The 7,226-nt window shown below is 42.8% G+C and overlaps 2 non-coding genes and 1 pseudogene across 2 annotated transcripts; 2 read left to right on the forward strand and 1 right to left on the reverse strand.

Moving 5' to 3' along the window:
- The first annotated feature begins 442 nt into the window (after nucleotides 1-442).
- LOC149838208 (pentatricopeptide repeat-containing protein At4g21065 pseudogene) lies at nucleotides 443-2,495 on the forward strand (annotated as a pseudogene).
- A 166-nt stretch (nucleotides 2,496-2,661) lies between these two features.
- On the forward strand, nucleotides 2,662-2,735 carry TRNAR-UCG (transfer RNA arginine (anticodon UCG)). The gene has a single exon. It is a non-coding gene; the product is annotated as a tRNA-Arg (tRNA).
- Nucleotides 2,736-4,511: 1,776 nt separating this feature from the next.
- TRNAS-GCU (transfer RNA serine (anticodon GCU)) lies at nucleotides 4,512-4,593 on the reverse strand. The gene has a single exon. It is a non-coding gene; the product is annotated as a tRNA-Ser (tRNA).
- Nucleotides 4,594-7,226: the final 2,633 nt, after the last annotated feature.

Here is a 7,226-nt window from a genome sequence, read left to right on the forward strand (position 1 = left end):
CAAATCGATTTTTTACATGTAATCAAATTCAGATATCTGTCAAACCCAGATATCCATCAGATATTTTACCAAAAGAGATCAACATCATATCCGCGCATCTGGTGATAATGGGATATGGTTTTGGCTAAATAAATCCAACCGAACACAGTCAGACGCGCTCAAATGTCAGATAAAATTCGTTCTGTTGATATCCTTACTAAAACACTGCGAAGGAGCAAGTGTAACCGATATGGGTGCATAACGGGCCTTGACAAAAACGGACACGGATAAATTGATCCTTGCGTTACAAAACGGGTCGGATATCTCGACCATATCCAGATCACAAATGGGTCAAATTTAGTTCCGGTTCGAGTCAGGTCAGAACCATACCCGATCGACTCCAAGGTGGGAAACGGGGGAAAATTCCCGGCCGTGCTCACAGTCTCTTTCCGGTAACAAACACATGCGGTTTGTCATCCCAACCAGACTCTCCGGCCACCATCTCCGTCCCATTTCCCGGCGAATTTCCGGCCACTACTCTCCCCACAGAGCGGAGGAGCAGATATGCCTGGCCCAGATGGAGGCCTGCGCCACCCCAATCCACCTCCGCCAGCTCCTCTCCCACCTCACCAAGACCGGTCTGAGCTCCAACCTCCTCCTCGTCACCAAACTCACGTCCCTCTGCGCTCACCTCGACGCGATGGACGTCGCGGACTCGCTGTTTTCCCACTCCCCATTTCGGGATGCCTTCCTCTACAACACCATCATGAGGGGATACGCCCAAACGAGCGACACCCACAAACGGAAATCCATCCATTTCTTCTCTCTCATGATCAGGGAGGGCGTCCCTCCCAACAAGTTCACCTTCCCCTTCGTGCTCAAGGCCTGTGCCGGCCTTATGGACCTGAATCTTGGCCTCCAGATTCATGGGTTTGTTGTTAAGTTGGGTTTCCATGACGATGAGTTTGTGTGCAATACGTTGGTTCACATGTACGGGCGCTGCGATGGTGGGATCGAGCATGCGTGCAAAGTGTTTGACGAAATGCCTCAACGAAGGAATCCGGTCTGTTGGAGCGCTTTGATTGGTGGCTACGTCAGGAACGGCCGGTCCGGAGACGCCGTTGAGTTGTTTCGGAGGATGCAGATGGATGGTGTCCCTCCGGATGAGGTCACCGTGGTGAGCGTCCTGTCGGCGTGCGCTGATCTGGGTGCGCTTGAGCTTGGGAAGTGGATTGATATGTACATCGAGCGGAATTCGATCCCGAGAACGGTTCTGCTTTGCAATTCACTCATTGACATGTTTGCGAAATGTGGGAGTATTGAGGATGCCAGACGCGTATTTGATGGAATGCCTGAGCTGACTATAGTGTCGTGGACCGCCATTATCGACGGCCTCGCTATGTATGGGCATGGTAGGTTGGCTCTGGAGCTGTTCTCAGAGATGCAAAAATCGGGAATTCGGCCGGACGATGTCACCTTCATTGGTGTGCTCTCTGCATGTAGTCATGCCGGTCTAGTAGAAGACGGGTGCCGGTATTTCGATTCCATGGCTTGTGATTATGGCATCACACCGAAGATTGAGCACTATGGCTGTATGGTCGATCTTTTTAGCAGAGCAGGACTTGTAGAACGGGCATTTCATTTTGTGAGGAAGATGCCGATTGAGCCCAATACAATCATATGGCGGACATTGCTTAGTGCATGCAAAATCCACGGCAAGCTCAAGCTAGGTGAGCGAATCAACAAATGGTTGATCAGATTCGAGCCAAGCCACTGCTCAAATTATGTGCTTTTGTCTAACATTTACGGATCAATGAGCCTATGGAAAGATAAGGCGAAGGTGAGGGAGATTATGAGCAAGCAGGGGATCAAGAAGACACCAGGCTGCACATTGATTGAGCTCAACAACTCTATACATGAATTTGTAGCAGGAGACAAGACTCATGCTCAATCAAAGGAGATATACAAGATGTTGGATCAGATGGGCAAGGAGCTAAAGAAGGCAGGCTACATCCCGAGCACAACCAATGTGTTGCTTGACATAGATGAGGAAGACAAGGAGGATGCACTACACCAACACAGTGAGAAATTGGCTATAGCTTTTGCATTACTGAACACTCCGCGGGGGACCGCTATACGCATCGTGAAAAATCTTCGGGTCTGCGCCGATTGTCACAATGCAACCAAGTTTATCTCCAAGGTGTATGATAGAGAGATCATAGTAAGGGACCGAAATCGGTTCCACCGGTTTCAGCATGGTTCATGTTCATGCAATGACTACTGGTGAAGACTAAAAATTGTCTTGTTAAATTTACGCTCATAAGTTGGCTACAATGACATAAGAATGAGGATAGCAGGGAACTCCCTGAGCCATGAAGAACTGCATCATGGGGAGAAGAAATTTCTTTTTGATTGAGTTGAAGAAGTGGAACTGAATTGAACTTTGACGAATGGGCTCTAAGCCAGTGTAAATCAGCGCAATTTTTTGAGTCCGAACTTCTCTTTTTCCTCATTCATAATTCAGTATCATTCATTGTGTTCACATCACTGTGAGACCTCTAGAGGGACAGTTCGTTTGAAGTTTGAACACCGGAAGAGGTCAAACGATGTATGGGTAGTTTTTTTGTTCTTAGGAGCAAAGTTGGCTATAATTAAATTTGTTTCGGTACTCGGTCACACAACGACCGCATAGCGCAGTGGATTAGCGCGTTTGACTTCGGATCAAAAGGTCCTGGGTTCGACTCCCAGTGTGGTCGCTTAGTTATTCTTTTTCATTTTTTTTTGTTACAACTCTGTCTGGACTCTGGGTCCATGAGTGTCATTAGGACCACAGGCTCCACGCTCCGAATAGGGTTGCAAATGGATTGGATTTGATCGGATCACATGGTACAAAGCAGACATTTTTCTTGGATACTGACCTTACCGAAATATTTTGACATCTAAGCAGATTGGATTCCAGACTTATAGTGGTTGGACCTTTTCAGTTTCAGATTCTGGTCAATTTTTCATGGGTCCACATTTGCATTTGGATCAAATGTCCTTTTCAAATTCTGATTTTCAGCAATATTATTTGCCGGATCATTGTTTGAATTGTATTAAACACAAATAATTTAGAATTAATTAATTTTTTCATGTAAAAGGCCTGCTTCCAACCACCATAACAAATTCAGATATATAGATTCAACTTTGTCTCAACAGATCTCATTCAAATTCTTGATTTTTTTTTTTTTGGATTTATAACCCAAAGAAACCACACCCAGCAGGAAGACCTGATCATGGTGGCTCAGCTGTTATCGTGCTGGCAGCGTAAAACTCCAAGGCTAGGACCCCTGCCCCCGGGGCCTATGCTACGCTTTGACTTGTGCAGAGGGGCGACAATCATGACAATCTAACCTTGACTGCCCGTCTAGTAGCCAAGGCCCCAACCCACTAGGCCAACCCCCCTTGGGGCTTCCGGTATGTTGCTTAAAATTCAGATTTAGATCAGATAAGCTTTGATCCAATCCAGTTTTTCAACACTCAGACTAGTCATGTCTGTTCGGGTCAGGTTCAACAGCATGGTGCGGCTTGATTTGGCTCAGTTTAATCTTCCAAGTTGAATGTGCTGCACCCCGGAGTGCTGCGGCAGTCGGTGAGTCAGCTGGCTCAGTCTTAGTTTTAGTCAAGTTGAATGGTCCCTCGGTCCAGCCAACTTAAATGGATCAGATGCAAGATGGTTTCAGCCCATTTGGCCCAGTCCTCGGCCTAGGCCAAGATCAGGTGTAAGTGCAAACTTTTATTGTGCAGTGGGACTAGCTTGATCCCATCAATGGAACCCAATTTGGATCAGATCAAGCAGCTAGACGTGAGCTGGTTGGACCATAGTAGAGCCTGGACCAACTCTAGCATTGTTTCTCAGATAGGTTGGTCCAGTCCAAAAAAAGCCTTGAACCTAATGCAGTGTGTGGCAACTACATTGGGTCAGCCCAGTTTGTCAGTATGGGCTAGCCGGCTGCATGGTTGTGAAAATAGGTCGTTGAGGCTGCCTATGCGTTGGACCCAACTTTGAGGTGCTGATACAGGTTTGGTTCAGACCTGGCTTAAGCAGAACCATGTCATGTCGGTCAAACCCTTGAGCTCCGACTGTGCATTGGCCGGCCTCCAGTCGGTCAAACCCTCAAGGTCCCCCCGCCCACCGGAGACTACACCCACTTTTGACCATGCGGCAAAAGACACTCTCATTGGTTTCGAACTTGTGATGTTCTATTAACTTGGTGACATTCAAAAGTTAACCCTACTAAATGAGAGGAACCCTTCTATAGGCATGTCTACTCAAAACTTGTCAGTCCAAACCGATTAGCTATGTCGGCCTAAAACTCCTAAGATCGAAATAAATAATTTGTAGACATAAAATGCATCGCCCACACAGAGAAATGCCAAGATGGATGGCTGTCAGCCGTCGCTGCATACAAAATGCCCTCATAAATAATAAGATCAAGGGTAGAGAGTGGGAAATGAATTAAAATTGGAACAAAAAGATATGAATACAGAAACGTCGCCTGAGAGATTCGAACTCTCGCGGGGAAACCCCATGTACTTAGCAGGCACACGCCTTAACCACTCGGCCAAAGCGACGATGGTTGGAATTATGGCAATGTTAAATTTATTTATCTAAAGTCAAACTGAGACTATTATTTTGACCAGCGGCATCTACCTTCAAAAGATTATGAATCTGCGTTCTTTTTTTTTCCACAAAAATTGAGGAGATTGCACTCTTTCACAAACTCGGTTTGAATTGCATTTCACATACTTCCACGTGACATGATTATTGGTTTTCGGTCAAAGTTGAAAATTTTAAAATACCCCGCAGTTAACAACAAATTGCCAAAAAATGCAAATTCTTACCTTGATTTAGCAAATTCCTTATTGAAAAATTCATTTAAAATATGTAGGACCCCATCCAAGCTGGAGTCATCCTTTCCAATGAGAAGGTGAAACTAAAACAGGTTCGACATTTGTATTTTAAGATTTATGATGTGGGAGATCCGAATCCGCAAGCTCCAATTTTGAGAACACGATATTTCATGCAAATTAATCAAAAAATGTGTATAAGTATGAATAATAATGAAAATCCAAAAGAAACAAAATTGAAGCAATGACAAAGTGAGTCTCCATTGTACCTTTTTCAAGCTTGGAGTTTGTTTAGTCTTTTAAGCTCTAAATTTCCGGTTGATTCCGGTAGAGCTCTCACCTTGGGAGTGTAGGTGCACTCCTCCACGGTCTGGCAGCACGTCTGCATAGGTTTAATGATTTGAGATGTAGATTTGCTAGAACCTCCGTGCAGTGGATCCAAATAAAAAAGAAAGTGAGGCAAATTGATGATAGGGTTTGGTTGTTCTCTACAAGGCTATCATTTAACTATGAGACTCTTAGACCATGTCTAGATGGGATTTGGGTAGATCTCAATAGGGTCTAAAGATTCAAATGATAATTACATCTAGATATGGTCTAAAATATTGAAATAATATATAGATTTGGATCAGATCTAACAATCATTCAGGTTGGATCTGGACCCAAATCAAACCTATTTTGACATAAAAACCCATCTTGACCATAACTTTTGATCCGAGAGTCCTTTTGAGATGATTTTTTTCTCGTTGGAAAGCTTATGACCTCTACTTAAGCTCATAAGCCACAAATCAAGTTTTAAGGGTAAAAATATTGTTGATATGTGGGTATGGTTAATAGGATAAGGGTTTGACTTGGATCCATTTGGTGGTTCTACTGGATGTCATGAAAACCACTCATATTCAAGCATTAGTTCATAGACATTGTAAAAAAAATTGGGTGTCTACACCCCCAAACTTTTCAATCTAATTCATACAAACACTAAAAGTTTTAGAGTTTGCAATTTTTCACTAAAGTTTTTACTTGGGTTAATCGAATATCCCTAATTATAAACTAACGTTAGTTAACACGATTTAAAATGTATTGTGGTTATTTGCTTCATTATTGGTTTTATTGTTATTGTTTGTGTTCCCTAATCGTATTAATATCAAATCTCACATCATGTGATACTGAGCACATGCTCTAAAATCTCAACATGTCTAAGCAAAAGATCTTCATCTTAGGTTTTTTGTTTTTTGTTATGATATAGAAACTTGTTTAAGATGCCAAACCATTCTAGATGGATCTGAAGTTCACATGAACTAGTGCCTACTTAGATTAGTAAAACCCCAAGATCACCCTCTCATCTACTAGAAAGGTGTGAACCCCATGCTTCATGATTGGTGAGAGAAAGAAAGGAAGAGATATATTGCGAGAGAGGACACTATCCAAGAACTTCAACTCACCCAGCCAGTAGGCAGGCCACATGCATATCTTGTGTGACAACACTACAGAGAAAGTGGTTCTTCTATCGTACCCTCTTCTCTCCTCTCCTACTTCTCTTGAATCTCCTCTAGGAACGGAGCACCCAATTTCCCACGACCTTTGAAAGTTGATTGATAAGTTTAAGAAAAATGTGTTGGCAAAAAAATAATGGAGATCACTAGTTATCAAAAGTTGCCATGGTCGATCCGGTCGAAGCTTCGATAGACATGGGTGGTCGGCGTTCTCCTCAGCCAATAGATGCCCTCGATGAGCCTAGGCTGTCAGGTCAAACAATGAGCAAGACCCTTGAACTTAGAGAGAGAGAGATCACCCTTGGTAGTTCTTATCAAGCTACCATGGATCTCCTTATATAGTGGGAGATGAGTGAGGAATACATGCATGGCATTCATACATATTGAATGTGAACCTTTCGCATTCACATAACAGTCCTCCCACTCTCATTACGTCTCTTGGTGTACTGGTGTCAAACTAGGTCACATCCGGTTGGACCCGATCTAAAAGTTCAACATTCTTCCACTTGACCCATTGACATGGAAAAACACATAATTGAGGTTTTTACCGCTACCTCAATTCAATTTTCATGTGGGTTTACATGCTAGCCTGTATTATAGGAATAAATCATATGAATTATAAAGCTGAACATCTCTATATGAAATGTCATATTTTCATGCACTACAATATTATTTATTTTAAGTATTTAGCATGTTAAGAATACCTTTATGAACAAATAAATCTCTTACCCATTCTACTAGTCCTTTTTAATATTGTTATTATATTATTATCTCTTTACAAATGAAAAATACTTTATACAAAATCAACAATGCCTAAAACCATAGAGAATCAATTTAGTTATATAATTGTGATCACATATAACC

Source organism: Nuphar pumila, chromosome 5, assembly GCF_984573655.1.
Source record: "Nuphar pumila chromosome 5, dmNupPumi1.hap1.1, whole genome shotgun sequence".
NCBI classification, from domain to species: Eukaryota; Viridiplantae; Streptophyta; class Magnoliopsida; order Nymphaeales; family Nymphaeaceae; genus Nuphar; species Nuphar pumila.